An 18,914-nucleotide genomic window follows, 5' to 3' on the forward strand; every position below is an offset into this window, starting at 1 on the left:
ACTTCTGAAGACACTTATATACCATAGAGCATAGTAAAAAGAAAAACAGCATTATCCATATGTAGTCTCAAATAGATATTCTTACACATTCAAATTTTCTCCTTTCAATTTTTTTTAAACAATAATATCAAAATAACAATGAAACCATATTTTAACCAATGTTATAAATGACAAAGCCAAAGCATATAAAACAGCCGCAGAGGCAGTAAAAAACCATGCATTTCAGACTAAGTCCTAAACGGAAGACCTAGGGAAGTTTTTAATATCTGATGTTGTTGCTTTTTTATTATTGTTATTGGTGTTCTGTTGGGAGCCACCCAGAGTGGCTGTGGAAACCCAGCCAGATGGGCGGGGTATAAATAATAATAATAATAATAATAATAATAATAATAATAATAATAAGTTGTTGTTAGAGTTTGCTTGCCCCTGCCTCTTGCTGAAGGTTGGGCTAAATTTGCATCTATATACAAAAATTAGCATACACAAATTTTACGCCAAGTTGTGCTACAGTCCTGTTGCTAGGTATTGAGCAAAGCCCTGTGTGCAGAGCTGACCATTGATACCTTCTGGGCAGGAAGAAATATGAGGACTTCCTGTTTAGGTGGTGCTTTGGTCAACAAGGACTCCCTGAGCTCTAAGGTGCCTTGTATTCCTTGTTCTCTGGTCCTGTCTTTTGGTTTGCATTCCAGTCAAAGTTGCTATCTAGTCATGACTTTTGCCTTGTTCCCCAGTCCGGCTGCCTCATCCCTCTCCCATCTCTTGGGGTGAGTGAAGGAGCAAATTTGTTTGTGTATATATAAACACTACCCTTCAACAGGTTCTCAGGGTGCTTTACATAGTTAATTACAGTAAAAGAAGTTTACTTACAGGAGATATTACTGCACTGCGGTTAGGTCCATATGTTTTATATCAGGGGCAAAGGTAAAGGTAAAGGGACCCCTGACTGTTAAGTCCAGTCACGGATGACTCTAGGGTTGCGGCACTCATCGCACTTTACTGGCCAAGGGAGCCGGCATTTGTCCGCAGACAGCTTCCGGGTCATGTGGCCAGCATGACTAAGCCACTTCTGGCGAACCAGAACAGTGCACGGAAATGCCATTTACCTTCCCGCAGGAGTGGTACCTATTTATCTACTTGCACTTTGACGTGCTTTTGAACTGCTAGGTTGGCAGGAGCAGGGACCGAGCAACGGGAGCTCACCCCATCACAGGGATTCGAACCGCCGACCTTCTGATCGGCAAGTCCTAGGCTCTGTGCTTTAGACCTTTTTCACCCCAAGGGCCACATGCCAGTGGTAGGAGGGGCCAGGGGCAAAAAGTGGGTGGGCGAATGGATATGACTCCTCCTTTTGTAAATAGGCTATGTTATAACCAGGCAAAAAACAGAGGTTTACACACACACACCAACATCCAGGTAAGGAAGAGGATTCAAGGACACATTCCAACCAGGCAAAAGGACCTAAGAAGGGCATAGAGCAGGAGAGGTCAGAGGTGTCCCCCTCCTGTTTTATATTGCCTCACCTGTAGGTAAAAAACCTGCAACTAAAAAAACCTGTTTAAGAAACTTGTTTATAATGCTTTACCTGTAGTTTCAGTGTTTCCGTGCTCTCTGGTTTCCGTCACAGTGTTCCGTTGTGCCAGAAGCGGTTTAGTCATGCTGGCCACATGACCCGGAAACCTGTCTGTGGACAGACGGCAGTTCCCTTGGCCTGAAAGCGAGATGAGCGTCGCAACCCCATAGTTGCCTTTGACTGGACTTAAACGTCCAGGGGTCCTTTACCTTTTACCTTTACCTTAGTTTCATCTAAAAACCGGTTTAAGAAAAGCTGCCATGTGCTGTGTCATTCAATGGAACTGAACATATACACAACCCTTAGCATTACTCGTCTGAAAAGTTTTTCTCAACAAGAAACAGATGTAGGGTGACTGCTAAATATTTGTGATATGGATGAACAACCCCTTGAGTATGTCCATTTTTGTTGCTTCCTTCCACTCTCCCCCCACCCAAAGGCAGTGCTTAGGAAATTGTAATAAATTCGCTGCATCTCCCAGAAAGAGAACTCCAGCACTTTCTGTTTTCTTATCAATGAGTACAGATCTGGATCTATCTACCTATCAATATATATACATGAAAATGTGCCAGATAAGTAGATTTTACAGGCAATGATACCATGAACCAAATAAATATATGGGCACAAAGCTAATAGGCTTTTACATAATTAAGCTACAAATGCTACAATATTTGTTTAATAGTCTCTGAGTTACATTTATATGTACGGTAGAATACACTGATTTCAGTAAAGACAAAATATTTGTGTAACACCAGCTGTAAGGATAGAGAACACATGAGTGCGCTGTGTGAAATTATATGCCACTTGTAACCACCCTGTGTCTGTGTCATTTTTTTGATGATCAGGCTGCCACCTAGTTTGTGGTACAATTCAAATTAAAGGAGGTGAAAGAATCATAGAACCATAGTGCTGTAGAATCATAGAGTTGGAGGGGACCACAAGGATCATCTAGTTCAGTGTTTCCAAAACTTGGGTCTCCAGCTGTTTTTGGTCTACGATTCCCATCCCTGACCACTGGTCTTGCTAGCTAAGGATGGTAGGGGTTGTAGTCCAAAAACAGCTGGAAACCCAAGTTTCGGAAACACTGATTTAATCTTTTTGCCCAGTGTAGGGTTTGAACTCGTGACCCTGAAATTAAGAGTCTCATCTGTGGAGACTAGTTTACAATGATCCAGTTTGCATTACCAAAATCTGCAATAGTGGAAATGAACCCCGATGGCGGCAGCTGAAATGTTCTTGCATTGCACTAATGGATAGGAAAAGGTTTTAGCTTACAAACTAATTCAAATATGCAGTCCCATAAAATACCATCATAAGCTACCACAAAAAAATAGATAATCATAAATCAGTTTTATAATGGATCTTTTACGTAGTGGAGTTGGGAGTTTTTATCTATATATATTCCACTCAGAATATGAGGCATGAAAATATGTACTTTCATATAATAACTTCCAAAGAACTTTATTTCTCATTATAAAACCATCACAGGCTCCCTGGCATGGGCTTAGTAGCTTGATCTTGCAACAGGAACTTAAGTAGTAACTAAGGAAAGAAGAACTTCCCCTCAGGCCACAACATTTCACCACAGAGCCTTTACTATAATTTTAGGCAGAACACTTAGTGGTGCCTGTAGCTGAGATTATATGCCTTCATTTCCAGCTCTGACAGATTTGCCAAACTGTTTGGTTTCAGTTCTGCGGATGGAGCATTGGACATAAGCAGCATTTTTGCACTTTGGCTCTCCAGATACTGTTGGACTGCAACTCACATCATTCCTGACCTCTGGCCTTGTTGGCTGGGGCTGATGGGAGTTGGAGTCTAAGAACATCTGGCAGGTCACAAGTTTCCCATCCCCATGCTCTTCCTGGTCAGGCCTGTCCTCTTCTTCCCCTCCCCTCGCTCCTCTTCCTGGACTTTTCCTTCACAGCAGGGACTGAGCAACGGGAGCTCACCCCGTCGCAGGGATTCGAACCGCCGATCTTCTGATTGGCAAATCCTAGGCTCTGTGGTTTAACCCACAGCGCCACCCGCATCCCTGCAGGTAGCTTTAGTTGGGGGTTAAATAATTTGAAGGTCAATTTCCAAAAGATGAAGAATCCTTTCTCAGGCACCTGGAGTGAAACTGTATATTCACCGGACTTACTGTAATAAATTCCCATTATATTTAGTGGAATCCATCTTTTCGTTCCTTAGTGGCTGCTTTCATTTCCCCATATGACTCTTCTGAATAAATTCAGAAGAACAATGGTTGGGAAAGCTTAAATGTCACCCAGGCGGGGGGTGGGAGCAGGGAAGAGACGTCAGGCTACTCAGTTACATGAGTAGGTATCTGAATAGCTTCTGCACAGGCATTTGTCAGACAAGTAGTCTCAGCCTACAGAAATGTGTGGGCTAAAATAAACAGAGAGTGCTTGTGATTTGTCCAATTATGCTTGCGAGTGCGTAAAATTAAATGCATCCCAAACTGTTGCAGAATGGCTGTACAGTAGACTTATTGTATTAAAACAATATAAAGCTAAGATACACTTAGAATACAGTTGTGCCTTGGTTTTCAAACAGCTTAGTTCTCAAACATTTTTGCTCCCAAACACTGCAAATCCGAAAGTGACTGTTCTGGAACCTAGCAGTTCGAAAGTACGTCAAAGTGCAAGTAGATAAATAGGTACCACTCCAGCGGGAAGGTAAATGGCATTTCCATGCGCTGCTCTGGTTTGCCAGAAGCGGCTTAGTCATGCTGGCCACATGACCTGGAAGCTGTATGCCGGCTCCCTCGGCCAATAAAGCGAGATGAACGCCGCAAGCTCTACACACCGCAGAGGAGGAACATGATGTACCTTACCTCTTTGGTTTCCTGCCCCTACACCCCAACCCTCCAACCCCTATGCATGAAGCTGTGGTCTGTGTCTAAACTGTCATCTGTGCAATGGCTGTCTCAAACATACACCTCAGCTGAAGTGCAAAGTGAGTGTGGCTTAAGTTTTGGTTTTGGAAGCTGTTCTGTGTAAAAATGCATCAAACAGCAGTACAGTGTATCTTAAGAAATTACAGGCTAGCTCTGCACTGTGGGTAATTTTTGCTTTTGACCCATTTTCTGCAGTGTAATGGTATTTCATGACCTGCAGTGCTCTTCCTCCCAAACTCCATGATTTCCCATGTTTACAGATGTCAAAGGAAAACCAAATTCAGGCACCCTCAGAAAGTAATGCTGCCAGCTTTACCTCTTTCTAGCTAGTGGAATTCACTACAACAAGGTTTGCTGATGGCCATTAGTGTAGATGGCTTTCAATAATGCTCTTCATTGGCAATGTATTAGTCATGCTAGCTAAATGGAACTTCAGCTTTCAGAAGCAACATCCTTAGAAGCACCAAGTGCTTCTAGAACAGCAGAGGAAGGTGTATATTGATTTTCACTGGAGTTTCTAGTGTTCAGGTGCTCCATTCATACTGAATGAAAGCGCACAGAGCGTTATACTCTCATTTTATCATATACCAGTATTGTAAGAACTGTATTTTTCTTTTTGATGCTTACTGCTGGAAAATTCCAAACCTTTTTGATGTTTTATAAATATTGCTTCACTTCACATTCCAAATAATTGCACCAAGGACTCTTTACTGTAAAACAGTTTTACTATAAAAGTGGTATTTTAACATTCTCAGTTTAAAATTTGAAGTATGAAATCTATTATTTTATGCAATTGGACCTCAGAAGGCAACCAGCCACTAGTATTCAGAAGCACTGCTTCCTCCAATTGTGGAGGTAGAGCAGAGGTATACACCCAGACACAGATGTCTACATCTGTCATTAACAAAATAATGTTTTCCAAGATCTTGGGCTTATAGCAGCCTTCCCCAACCTTGGATCCCCAAATGTTGCTGGGGTACAATTAACACAGCTACCACTCTGGAAACTAATCAATATAATCATTTCCAAGAAGCTGCCTCCGGAACAAATGGGAGCCAGAAGTAAAATGATGGAGAGGCAGAGTAACAATTCAGTGGGCAAATTAATATGCAGCAGCATGGATACCTGAAATGAGATTGTGACATCACCTGTTCAAACATCTGTGGTATTAATTGTTTAGTAAGTGTGTAGAGAGGGAGAACAGTCTGCCAGAGCATGCTCCAATAGACTATGATACAGGACTTGAGAGTAGATTGATACCCAGTGATTAAAATGGTATTTAATGCAGTTTTGCAGTCCTGCTCCTTAATGTGTGGGAAATACGATGTGTCCTATATGTTGCGGGCGCTTGAAAAGAAAGAAAACTGTTTGGTGCATTGTGAGGGTTCTGGGTCAACTTTGATCCAAGTTATGGTCCAGCCAATGCTGGTGTCTGGCTATTTTGTGTCCTAGGCAAGGCTAAGTACTTGCACCGCCCCCCAGTTGCTAACTTCAATTTTCAAAAACAGATGTGTTGTAGAAAAAAGTGAACAGCATAAAACTTGAAACTGCTAAATTTATTTTAAATTGCCAACATAAGTAATACAACAATCTTTTATTATCATAAGAAATTATTTTAGCACACAAAGCATTCTGAACGATCTTGTTATGTTGAAATTTAAGTCTCTTCTCTTAAAAGTTTCAGTTTTAGGCACATCAAAATCTCACTTTATGTGCTATTTCTGTTGCAATTTTCCCCACCAATTCCTTCAGGTCAAGTGCTGATGCTTGGGCATGTTCAACTGATATAGCTGCCAAGCTAATTAGTCTCTTTTGCAACATTGTTGAGCATATGTTTTATAAGTTTGAGAACCTGCATTCATCACTTGCTACTGACAATGGAAGTGTGAGAAGGATCCTTAGGGCAACAGAAACATTAGACACATTATCTAGGAGTTTTTGCTGTAGTATGAAGAGATGTGGTGGCATAGACTTTGGAAGCCTTCAAGCTATAAGTTTACAGCATAGATATTCAGCATCAACATATTTGCTTCTATTGTGCATCAATGATTTTTCCAAATTCTTGCAGGCCTTATGTACATCTTCAGCAGATATTTTGTTCATACTGCATATATCATACAGGAAGCCAAATAGGGATATATGTTGCTGTAGCTGTTGGAAGCTCTCTCCAACATATTGAATGGCCATGTCTAAGCACAGCTGCCCAGAGTGGCTGGGGCAACCCAGCCAGGTGGGCAGGGTATAAATAATACAATTATTAGATTATTATTAGCAGTAGAAATCTGCTTTGAATTTCTGCTTTGGATCTTGTGGTGCCTCTTCTTGGGCTTCATACTCAAACTGCCATTATAGAAGCATTGCAAAAACTACATGTTAAATGTAAGAAGGGGAGCTGATATATCTGTGAGAGAAGACAGAGGTGGTTTGGGGAAGATGGTGAGCAGCTGCGCATTACTGTGGTCAAGGACTTTCAGACAGGAAGTGGCAAAACCATTCATGAACCATCCCATAAATACAAAGCCCTGCAGTCATGTAACCAACATATTTACATATTTACCAGATTTCTACAACACCCTGTAACAAATGTATTCCCAAGACAGTTAATACACAATAAAGCAATCAGAGAAGCATGTGTATATATAAAAATTATAAAACATGTTAATGAAATAATTCAGAAACAAAACAGCCATAAAAACACATTCCCAAATAAATCTCAAATGTTTCTGAACATTTGAGGCAGAACACAAATAAGACTCCTGAGAATCTATTCAGGAGTATATGCCACAGGTCTGAAGCTGCAGCTGAAAGGACTCTTCTCCTAATACATACTAATCTCAACTCCTGGGAAGGCGGCACTTAAGATTGGCAGTTCCAAAAGCCCCACTGGGCTCATAAGGGAGAAGGCATCTCTTCAGAATTTTGAATTAGCTTTGGAAACTGGTAACCAATGCAGATGGTTTGGTATCTGTTTGCACTAGAGCTGAACTACAAAGTTCTCATTGTGAGAAATGGGGAGGGATGATTCCCTACCCCCAACCTCATGAAGTCTATCCAATTTTTATGGACTGCAAATTCTGGTGGACGAAGTAACCCTTCCCCCCCTTTAAAAAAGTTTAAAAACTTGGGGAAGCAGCAAATGCAATCTTCGTGCTGCCTCCTGGAAGCTGCCATTCCCATCCCCACCCACAATGCTGCAGGCAGCCCACAACCGTAGTGGTCTTATATGCAAGAGCACATTTTCTCAGGACATTTTGGGGAACCCTCCACTAGTGGCTGCCCCCCTCAAACTGGTTCCAAATGCCCTGCATGAGAGTAGGGTTGTAAACTGGGTGTCATTTTGACGCAGCTCAAGTTCTTGCACCTGATACTTCATGGTGTTATATGTTTACCAGATTTTTTTCAATGAATCCAGGGACACTTTTTTTTTTTTTTTTAAAGTTGAGTAGCAACAGGGAGTCAGTTGTGGGGATGGTGAGGCAAAAGACCCTGGGCCCAAGCACACATGCATATTGTATAAAGGTGCAAAGCCCTTCTTTTGCACCCTGTGAAACATAAATGCGCAGTTTTTAAAAAACAGCAATGGCACCCGTGACTACTGAGCCTCCCCCGATCTCCTTCCCCCTTCCCCCTTTGTTTTGACTAATCGGGGGAGGCTTGGGAGTTGCTGGCGGGCGGCCGTTGCCCAGTTTTTTAAAAACTTTGCACATTTATGTTTCACAGGGTATGAAAGAAGGGCTTTGCACCTTGCCTGGCAGAGAAACTGTGTGCCTTGCGCCCCTCCTGGGCAATGGCCACCCACTTGTGACTCCCGAGCCTCCCCTGATCTGTCAAAACAAGGGAGGAAGGGGGCAGGAGATCTGTACAGCCAGACATCCCCGGTTCCCCTTTGGCAGTGGCGGCGGCAGCAAGCAGCTCCTGAAGCTAGCCAGAGCCAACTGCGCTACCTAGCTGGCTCCGGGCTGCTGAGACTGCCGCTGCCACATTTCCTGGGGACAGATTTGCAAATCTGCGGACATTCCAGGGATGGAATTTGTCCAGGGACGGAATTTTTCTGGGGACAGATTTGCAAATCCAGGGACTGTCCCTGGGATCCAGGGATGTCTGGTAACCCTATTATAGATGTGGGTAAAATTGATAAATGCTAGGATTTTCGTTATTTGTTGTATGAAGGGAGAATGCAAGCTGCAAATGAATTCATGGCTGGCTGGGAGAAGAGCAGACCTGTTAGCATTACAGAAAGGTGTTGATTCTTTGGCCTGGGGAGTCACATGTCACAAAAGTTGCCTTTGTGTTTGTGTTAACTGTGTGTTTGAGGGGATAGGAAAAGGGAGGTCTGGGCAGAAGGAGGACAAAGAGAGGTTGGGATCCATCTTGGGGAGAAGAGGGAAGATTGCCTGCAATACTTTGGGCAATGCCTTAACATCTGGACTTCTTTCACGCAGACAGTCTTCTATTCTCCAAAGGGACACAGACCATGTGTGTTTGTGTGCCTGTGGCCGCATGCACTCTTGCCGCTGCTTGGCAGAGAGAGGAGCAGGCACCAGGCTTTTGTAACAATACGTTAAAGAGGCAGCAGTAGCATTTTACACTATTGGCCCATTTTTCAAGGCAGCCCCACTTGAAATAAAGTAGGCCAATCTGGAGATCAACCACCAAGGTATGGATTACAGTAACCAGGTCTCTGTGTTCCTGCAACTGGTGCAATTGGAGACGTTGACGAAAGGCGTCCCAGGCTAGATACCATCTAAGATTCTGTAAGTCATAGTTCCAGGAAGGCTTAAGCCTTGGAGTGTTTGGGGGGAATAAAGCCATTCGCCCTACTCACATGGCTCCTTTGTGGCAAGATGTCTTAAGAGTTATGAGATCATGGTCTGCGGAAGTGGCTCCCAGACACCACCCATCACATAAGAATTAAGAATTGTGCCTCATTTTTTCACCTCCTACTTGGTAGATACAGGGGCAAGATTTAGATCACTGATGGGGGGAATCTGTGGTGCTCCAGATGTTGTTGGACTCGTTGTAGTCCACAAACATCTGAAGAGCCACTGGTTCCCCACCTCTACTCTAGAGAGCCTATGGTGCCGCACACATACAGACACAGCCTCCTCAGGGAACACCATACAGGCACACCATCATATTGAAGGAACCAGTTCAGCAGCTGCTTCACAAGCAACTCCAGGAAGTTAAAGTAAAAATATGAATGAAAGTAGTGTATACTAATACTAGTGTGAGTTTTTTTTTGTTTTCAATATGACTGACACTGTTTAATAATAAAAAAGTATGCATGGTGAAATCCTCATCTTCATTTCTTTATTCAAGAGTCGTCTTCTTCACCTTGCTCCTCTGTATTTCAGTGTTGTCGCTGCAGCTCTCCTCTTGTGACCGGGGCGGACCTACATTTGGGGAGCCCTGAAGTTTGAACTGCTATGGGGGCTCCTTTGCAACCAAAATTGAGGTTGGGTAGCCACTGTGATCTTCAATGGAGTTGTTTCATGACAGATTGCCACATTTTCTTTCTTTTTTTAAAGTTAGCTACTACATCTCAGTTTTTGATTAAAATTGCTGTACTGGATTGTCTCACATGTCAAAGTCACTGGTGTGAATAATTATTTCCTATACTTTATAGTTTTCAAGTTATTGGGTGTGTGGGTGTGTGAAAATTAGGGAAATGTCATATACATACATGAATAAAGTCGTTTCTTGGGCCTCAGTGGGATTAGGGTCCCTAAAGCTTCATTAATTTCATAGTAGATCTGCCCCTGCTTGCGACTCTGGGCTGCTTGAGAAGCATTTCAAAAATACGAAGACGCCGAAGAGCGGCTGTTCCGCCGGGCTGAGGAATGAAAGGCTCCACTTCGCGTTCAGGATATTACAGGGCCGAGTCCGACGGACTGGCAGGTCGCTCCCCGGCTCCCGGCAGTGATAATCGCATTCGGCTGAGATCTCTCAGCGTCTGGCTATCCAGAACGCCGCTCCTACCCGATCCGGCCAAATGCGCGTTCCGCGCGCTCTCCGCCGGGCGCGGCAAGACCCGCTTTGCCTTCAAGCGCAAACGCTAAGCAAGCCGGAATGCAAAAGCAGAGCAGCGGAGACCGCCCTACCACGCATGCGTGCTACCGGCCCTTTCACCGCCGCCGCCGCCGCCTCCTACTTCTCCCCGGCTGTGAAGCTAACGTTCCGCCCGCATGGAGATTTCACAGGAGCACCTCTCCCATTGGCTGCCTCCCTCCCAGCACGCGCGTCTACGCCACACCCACTTGGCTCCCTAGTTTCCCTTTGAGGCGTCGAGGGCCAATGCCTCGCGCTCCTCCTCCCCAGTCCGCGCGCGCCCTCGTTGCTCGTAGTTCCTCAGCTCGGATTACTTCTTCCCTTCCCTCCCTCCCTCCTTGCCTGCCTTCGGTGCGCGCGTGAGGGGAGCGCGTTTGCGCGCGCCGTTTCTCCCCCTCGGCCCCCCCCGGGCTCTGTCAGTGTCTCGCGCTCCTCCAGTCTGTTGGAGGCTCCGTTAAACGGCGGTGGGTTCCTGTTTCCGTCTTTTCATCACTCCCTTCCCCCGCCGCCGCCGCCGCTCCGTTTCCACCGCCGTCTCCCTCCGCCTCTTCTTCACAGCCGGCAACCTCAGGAGCGCCGGCGTTTGAGGAGCAGAGGTGACCAGGAACCCAGCCTGCGGGCGGGCGGCCGGGCAACACGGGCACCGAGGCGGGTAAGGCGAGGCCGTGGGGGCGCTCGGGGAACTTGAGGGATGCTGCTTCTCCCGCTCCAGCCCATCCTCCCTCGCGGGCCTGGCGCAGCAGCAGCAGCTGCGGTTACTGATGAGGAGGGAGGTGGCGGGCGAGCGAGGGGTGGCTGACTGGGAAGGGGAAGGAGTGATGGTGGGGGGAACGGGGACCTTCCGCCGAGGCCGCCTGGCTCTTGGGGTTCCTTCGCCTCGCCCGGGACAAAATCCTCAGGGAAGGAGGGAGGAGGAGGTGTCGTCCTGGCCGGGGCCTGCCTGCGTGCTCCGGGAAGGCGGCCGGGGGTGTTGGTAGGAGATGGTTCTCTTGTTGGGGCAGCAGCGTTGCTATGTGGGTGCTAGGAAAGAGGCGGCGGCGGCGGCAGAAGCAGCAGCAGCAAAAGCAATGCTGATACACCCGGGGGGGGGGGGAAGGACGTGCACAAGCCAAAGCCCCGAACATCGTGCGCGGAGGCGCCCGCGAGAGACGCGGCAAGCTGTACAAAATGCAGCACGAGCAGCCAGTGTGCAAGGAGCTGGGGGTGGGGTTGCCATCTGGGGAATAGGCGGGGGTGGAAAAGGAGGGGTAGGATGTGCTGAAAGCGGGCGCTGAAGAAGAAGAACTGCGGGAGTGGTCTTGCTTTTCTCGCACCCCCGCCCCTTGTGTAGAAGTGGTGGCTTTCAACTTTACTTCAGAGTCAGGAAGTACAGCTGGTAGCTAGCGAGGGTGCCCACTCCTTTTATTTCCTTAGATCTTGCTCTTTCGTGGGCCTCATTAACAAGCATGGGCGCTTGGCCGTCCGCCGTTCAGTGGCCTTGGCACTATCGTTTTTTCATGTATCTGTTTTAGTCAAATTGCTTACTAAAACAGGATGTTTTTGTGTTTTATGTAATTGGTGCTGTTTGCGCTTGGATACCTTTCACATTTAGTTCTTTGGACTTTTTAAAACTTGTGCTGTGTTGTGTGAGTGACTCAACATGTCAACTAGAGACTATTTCAATAAAAGTCGCTTTTACATCCTTTCCAAATGTTCATGGATGATCCCCATTGCAAAAAAATTCAGAAGACTTGAGAAACTATAGACAGGGAGATCATAACGACCTCTAGCATAAACTGCTACTCTTTCTTTCCTCTTTATATGCTCAAAACCTGTGGACATATCACCACTTACTTCAGAAGTGCATATGGTATTGTACAGCTTCCGTAACCTGTTCTTGACCTTAACTCTGCAAATATTTACACACATTCTAAATTTGATTATTGATAGTTTAACTTTTGGGAGTAGTCCTTTCAGTGGGGCTGTTGACACCAATAAAAATAGTGGTATGTGTTTGACGATCAGAACATAGCATTTTAAAGTACTTTAATGGTACAAAATTTATTTGCTTCCATATGGCTTGAGCTTGCATTTTTGCTCAGCAAGGAGTGCCAATATTGTTTCCAGTACTAATGTCTCAAATTTCCAATTATGTTAATACATATTTGGACAGTCCTCATCTTTTAAAAAATCCTAAAAGCTGAAAGAACTATAACAAATTATTCATCAGACTTATGCCTTCGAGTCTTTCCTTCATATTTCCCCAAAATTGTCCTCTTTCAAAGGATTAGAAAGTAAGGAACTTACACTTTAAAGTCTATGAAGTAGATACTTAAAATCAGTTGCTGGTAAGGGGTTTTGTAGAAAGATACCTGGTACAGTATGCCATTTCTTTATTAATGCAATTTTGCTTTGAGTAATGGCCTTGTTGATCATGCATCCTTTAGATATGGTACTCACTTGCATCCTGCAGATGTTCATTCTTTTGTAATAAAAAACAGAAGGAAAGCCTACTTGCAGCACAATCGTAGGTCTGTCTGCTTAGAAGTAAATCCAGTGGGATTTATTCCTAGGTAAGTGTATAGGATTGCAACCTTAGATTATATCTTCTGATAACTTTGTTATAGTTAACTGCACTGACTTGTTTCATACTTCATATCATGCAGCTACTTAGAATGTCCAAAGAGTTGAGCTGGGTGCTTAAGTTGTGTTAAAACAGTGTTTATTTCAGAAATGTAAGTTGCTAGAAGTAAGAAGTACTAATAGTTGATAAAAGCAGAGGCTTAATTTTGGGTAAGAATTCTCATAGAGTTTTTGTTTTAATTTGCTTAGACTATTTCTTCAGAGGAGTGAAGGGAAATACTGTACAGAAAGGTTATATGGTAGGCTACTTCACGCTACTCAGCAACCAAGTAGGCTATTTAATAACAGCTGTTCAATAATAATAAATTGTGTGGAGAATTCCTTGATTATAAAATTTCATTCTAAATAGGTTATGTTTGCATGTAAGTCTACCAACAAACAGGTTAGTATAGGTACAATAAAACTGAGTGTTTCTTCCATCTGAAAGCGGAGTGTTTACTGTTAAAACAAACTGTAATGAGTGTCAGTACTGTTCCAAATAGTACTATCTTGGCAATATGGACAATACAGACACCTTCCTTTAAAAAGTAGTTCTCGTCATTTTTAGAGACTCACTGCATATTATTTGAAATTTTGAGAGACAGTTTCAATCTCTGGCTTTTGTAGCTGTGTATTCCATAATGAAAAAAGTAATTACAGTGTTAAGTTGGTCTGGAGGGGGAGCTAGTGCTAAAGCAAAACAACATTTAAATTTATGTTAGAATCCTACAGACCTTGCAGGACTGTTTCCCATTTGATTGTGGTATGTTCTTATTACGGTTATAATTCCTTAAAATGCTTCAAGGGAAAAGAAAACTATTTTTGTTATGCTGTACTCTAATGCCCATTAATCCAAATATGTTCAAGAAGTTCATATAATAGTGTTTCTCACAAACAGTGCATAAAATGTTGGCTTGGAACATATGTCTGCAAACATATAAATCAATTATTTTGTTCTGAAAGTAATGACTCTGTTTCAGTGTAAAAATAGTTTTTAGTGTAGATGTACTCTTGTATTTCTTTTGCAACCTGGTTCATAACCAACTAAGTTATAGTACTTGGGTTTAACCTGAGTTGGACTGCAATCCTAAGCATACTTTCTAAGAAATAAGCCCATTTGAACCCAGTGAAACCATGCTTTTTAGTGTCATTGAACTCTTAAACTGCTTAAATCAAAGTACTTGCTGACTGGTCTTACAGTATAGTAACTTCTTAACCTACTTAACTGTTTATATATTTTTTGAAATATTAAGTGCTTTATAAATGCTTTTAAATAAATAAACCCAAGTTTAGTCCTTTATGCACTTACTTGGGAGTAAGCCCCAGTGAATATAGTGGGACTTACTTTTGAGTAAATAAGCATAGACTTGGAAGAGGTCCTGTTGGTACCTTGAAGGTAACATTTAGGCCTGAGCCAAAATTCCTCTTGGTTCATTTGCGTCCTTTTCTCATAGATAGGCTTCTTGTTTTGTTGGGGGCAAACACTGAAAAAAATGTGATATCATAATTATTTCTTTGTATTGATCAGTATTGGTGATTTGTGTGATTTGCTGTCTTGCTCTGTATGACATTGTTGCAGTGCTCAGTAACATCAGCACCTCTTGTCAAGTAGTGGTATAATTGCTACACTGGTGGCAGCTCTGGCTTTCATGTGTTTCAGTTCACTTCTATGTCACTTGTTCATGCCTAAGTTCAAAAATCATATCTGTATCTCAGATAAGGTCCTGTAATTAAGATAACTGTTCTGCACTTTGCTCTTTGTAGAAATCTTGGAACAGGGTTAAATAGTGTAAAGTGTGGGTTGTAGCTGGCTTGTCAAGGCATTTTCTCATGTGCTGTGTACAAATTTGTCCACTGTCAGCTTCTTCTGTGGTAAAAGCCTTAGCAGGCTGAGTGGTGGTATTGCATATTTTTGCTTTAAAAGAATGATTCTTCACTTATGATGTAATTCTTGTGATTAACTTCCAAGTAGGGACTTGTTTGTATTTTGTTAACCTGTATGCAGCTTTGCATGGCAGTGAGCCACATACCAAGCGGAAGTGTTACAGAAGTGTAGTAGAAATTACTGAAATACAAGTTGTTAAGGAAAGCAAATGACACAGTATATGGATCCTTGTTCCTGGGTGGATTAGATTGACTTTCAGCCACTTTTCTAGCCACCTTCTCTCCAAGCTTCCCTCCCCCTCTGCCTGTGATAGAAATCTGGGAGCTTGAAACAATAGTTTTTGTAACACATTCCCTCATGGTTTTAAAACGTGTTTCCAGGTGGAAGATGCTGCCTGCACAGTAGTCTTAAAAGGTTAGGTTCTGTACTCCTCTTTGCCCTGGGATGCCTGCTCAACAAATAAAGAGAGAGCATTCATCTTGGGTGTGCATATACTGATTGATATATCTGATATGGTATCACTCCATGTGTGTATAAAATGAAGGTGTGTAAAAAGGGGCAGTGGATGCATGCCACTGAAGTTGCATATCTCTTTGGCCCTACCGCAATGCATGGATGTCTGCACAGGTGGAGCCTATGTATGAATTCTTCCACATGAGCTGGAGTGCTATGCAATTAGATACAACTTCTGGGGAAGCCTATGCGCACAAGTTTCACCTAAGAAGAGTCTTCACTCAATGAATAGTCATGCAATATGTTGCCCCTTAGAATATTTAGAGCCCCTTCACACAGTTGATAATAGTTAGGAGCAGCATTTAGGAATAATTCTTTAAGAAAAAAAAGTTTGACTGTACTAACAACACTTCTAGGGGTTTCAAATGTCTATGCAAAAAACAGTAATATAATTACTGTTCTTGTTGTTTTAAAAAATGACCAGCAGAAGTCCTTTAGGTCTGGAGGGTGTGTGTGTCAAAATCCAGTTTCAGGAAATGCCTTTATTTGTATTTTCATTGTTGGATTATTATTTTTATATTTTTATTTGTAAGCTGCTGTAAAAAAAAAGGCTTAGTAAATACATTTCTATACTACTTTTCCAAAATAAAATTCTTCCCAAGATGGTTCAGATAATGTATCAAAGTACTGTACAACAGTAAAATACAGTAAACATAATTTAAAAGTGTCTTGTCATTTTAATACAGTATAACATAATTCTATATTGTTAAAAGTATTGACTAACATCTGTTCAGTGCTAAAAATGCAACATAGTTCAGTCACCAATATCAGATTCCAAACCATAATTTGTTACCTTAAGCGAAGGTAAAATATCCAGTGACAGGGCCTTCCTAATATCATTCAGGTGGACTTCTATTTGAGAGTTGTGAGACCACTGCTGAAAAACCCCTCGCCTGCATGTCTGCCAGTTTAACTTCTTTTGCTGGCAGGCATTTCAGCAGGGTTTCAGATGCAGATCTGCTATTTCAGCAGGGTTTCAGATGCAGATCTGCTTTGCTTTGAGCAGTGCCTTTGGAGGGGAAAATTAGGGTATAAGTTTTAAAAATAAATAAGAACGTACCAAAATTGTAAGCAGTCTTCCAAGTTCTATTGTAACTTAGTTTTCAAAATTTTGGCTGCCTTAGAGTTATGTGGAACCAGTCAGGGATTATGAACATGTGGCACTTAACTCCCATTAGTTTCAACTGATGTGGTCTGGGATGATGTAATTGGTGATTCAGCAAAGGCTGCAAGTTTCCTATCCTTGTTTTAAATTGTGGCCCCCAGCTGTTGTTGGACTACAACTCCTATCTTCCCTAGCAAGTTAATTTATTCCCAGTAATAAAGGAAGGCAGTTCTGATAGGACAGTGAAGATGAGTTTAAGCTTCAAAGCAAGGGTTTATCTCTTTCTTTGCCACTGGATTTGCTGAAAGCACCAAAGGGTGAGTAGTACGTAAGTATCTTATTCTGGTATTACTTCATCTTATCTTGCAGTGGTATGTATCCTGAGCCCTTGGGATGGGGATGGTTAAAATGTAATAAAATAAGCTTATTCTATTCCTGTTCTTCATGTTCTTGTTTCTTCTTCTGACCAGACGTAGTTGGCTGAAAGGTAATCTGAATCAATTTCCTTTACCATCAGAAGGGGAAATGCTACTTTCTTCACCACTTGACAATATATTTTAGAGAGAATAGTACTTTTTTGATGCTATGATGTTTATTAGTTCTCTCTTGCATCATGATGTGGAAATGATCATGATTATCTCTTCTATCAGCTTACACAGACCAGTGATGTGAGGGCACTTGCATTATCTCCTTGTTACTGGTTACCTTTTCCTCCCTTTCCTTGAAGACTAGAAGCTGATAAGAGAACCAAGTTCAGCACACCCCTATAAATAAACTGGAAAACAACTTTTTCTTCTCCAGCTATAAAGTAAATTTTGTCCCATCTGAGTATTTTTAAGGCTCCTGTTCTGTATGCTTTCTCTCTTCCGTGTTTCTGCAAAGTTATAAGGGAATTAGCAGTTTATTGCGCATTGTTGGCTCTCCAGGTTTTGCAGTTAAGCATTTGCTCATGTAGAGGTAGTATAGTGAAATGTGCTGGAGAGCTTCACTTTGATTTCTACTTGTTAAAGTTTGTATTGAACAAAATTTTTGCATATGTGGAATGACTTCTGCACATGCTGTGCAACTTTCCCTTCTTTCCCTTTTATTCTGCATGTCCTCTAAATCTGCTTTGAAGGGTTGGGGAAATGCACAGAGCAGGTGAAGGGGAGGAGAAGTTCCATTATGCTTATAGAAGTAATTCTGCATGTGCAGTTATTTAGTTGAACATGACCCTAAGACTACAGTCCTGTACACATTTTCCTGGGTATATGTTCCATTGGTCTTCTGAGTAAACAGGCCTAGGATCAGGTTGCACATAACTACCGGTATAAGTTGGAATGGACAAATTTGACAACAGTTGGAGATTTTTGTGGTGGCAGTGCATATATGGTCAGAGGTTTTCCAACATCACTGTCTGCCTTAATGAAGGATTCTTAGAAGAAGAAAAACGTCAGTGGAAGGCCTTTGTCTGTTCTTTTGAACCTGGTATTTTGATCAGGTGCAGTTTGCTTTTGTGGGGGAAACTTTTTCTTAAAGGCAGTTCACTTTTCTTGAAGTAAACAACATCTAAGGTTTAGAAGTGGGCACTATTCAATTTGATGCTCTGTTTCTGACTAGTTGTGGCTTGATTTCCAAAATATTGAGAGGCAGGAATGGGAGAGAAGGAATGAAACTACCCTGGGGTGGCGGTGCTGTTGTTAAATTTCTGTCCTTCCTATTGATGTAGAAAAAACCTGCTCCTTTTTCCTTATGGGGTATGCAAGAGCCCGTATAGAGTCCTTAAGTCGGTTCCCTATCTGTAGGAGAAAATAACAGAGGCCAACCAGAGAATATTGAGAAGCAAAGCAGCTAGTAAGCCTGATCTTTATTAAACTGCTGCAATAGAGTCCTCACTCACCACATGCAGGAGGGAGGAGGAACCCAGAACAATGGTGTGCAAGCCCTTATATAGACTTTTGAAATTGCCCCCCCACGCTGTAGCTTAAGACCACCCCCAAAAACACCATACATACACCACAGAAGGAGGTGGTCTACAACCAAAATCCTTTCTGCCAGGATACCTGACAATGGCCAGTGATTGCTTTACTTGGGCAGCCTGCCAATTCTTTTGTGATGGTAAATAGTTTAATTCCTGAATCCAGGTCACAGGTTCTCACCCTATTCATACACAAAGATGCCCTAAAGACAGGTAAGCAAAAGAAAATGGAGAGGCTTTCCCATTTCCTTCCTCCTTGCAGAGAAATATTTGAAGTCAATTTGGGAGAGTCAAAATGGTTTCAGGATTGCTCTCTTGTACTATTTCAGACAT

The 18,914-nt window shown here is 42.8% G+C and overlaps 1 protein-coding gene across 2 annotated transcripts in view; it reads left to right on the forward strand.

Annotated features, from left to right (window-relative positions):
• Positions 1-10,632: 10,632 nt before the first annotated feature.
• Positions 10,633-18,914, forward strand: part of FUT8 (fucosyltransferase 8) — an 84,517-nt gene continuing 76,235 nt past the window's right edge. Inside the window, exon 1 of one of the 2 annotated variants that reach the window (XM_083604724.1) lies at positions 10,633-11,172. The gene's annotated coding sequence lies outside the window, so the exon portion shown is untranslated. The remainder of the gene's footprint in view (positions 11,173-18,914) is intronic. The other variant, XM_083604723.1, reaches the window with a different exon arrangement.

The sequence above is a fragment of the Podarcis filfolensis genome, assembly GCF_964270895.1.
Source record: "Podarcis filfolensis genome assembly, chromosome: 1".
In the NCBI taxonomy this organism is placed as follows: domain Eukaryota; kingdom Metazoa; phylum Chordata; class Lepidosauria; order Squamata; family Lacertidae; genus Podarcis; species Podarcis filfolensis.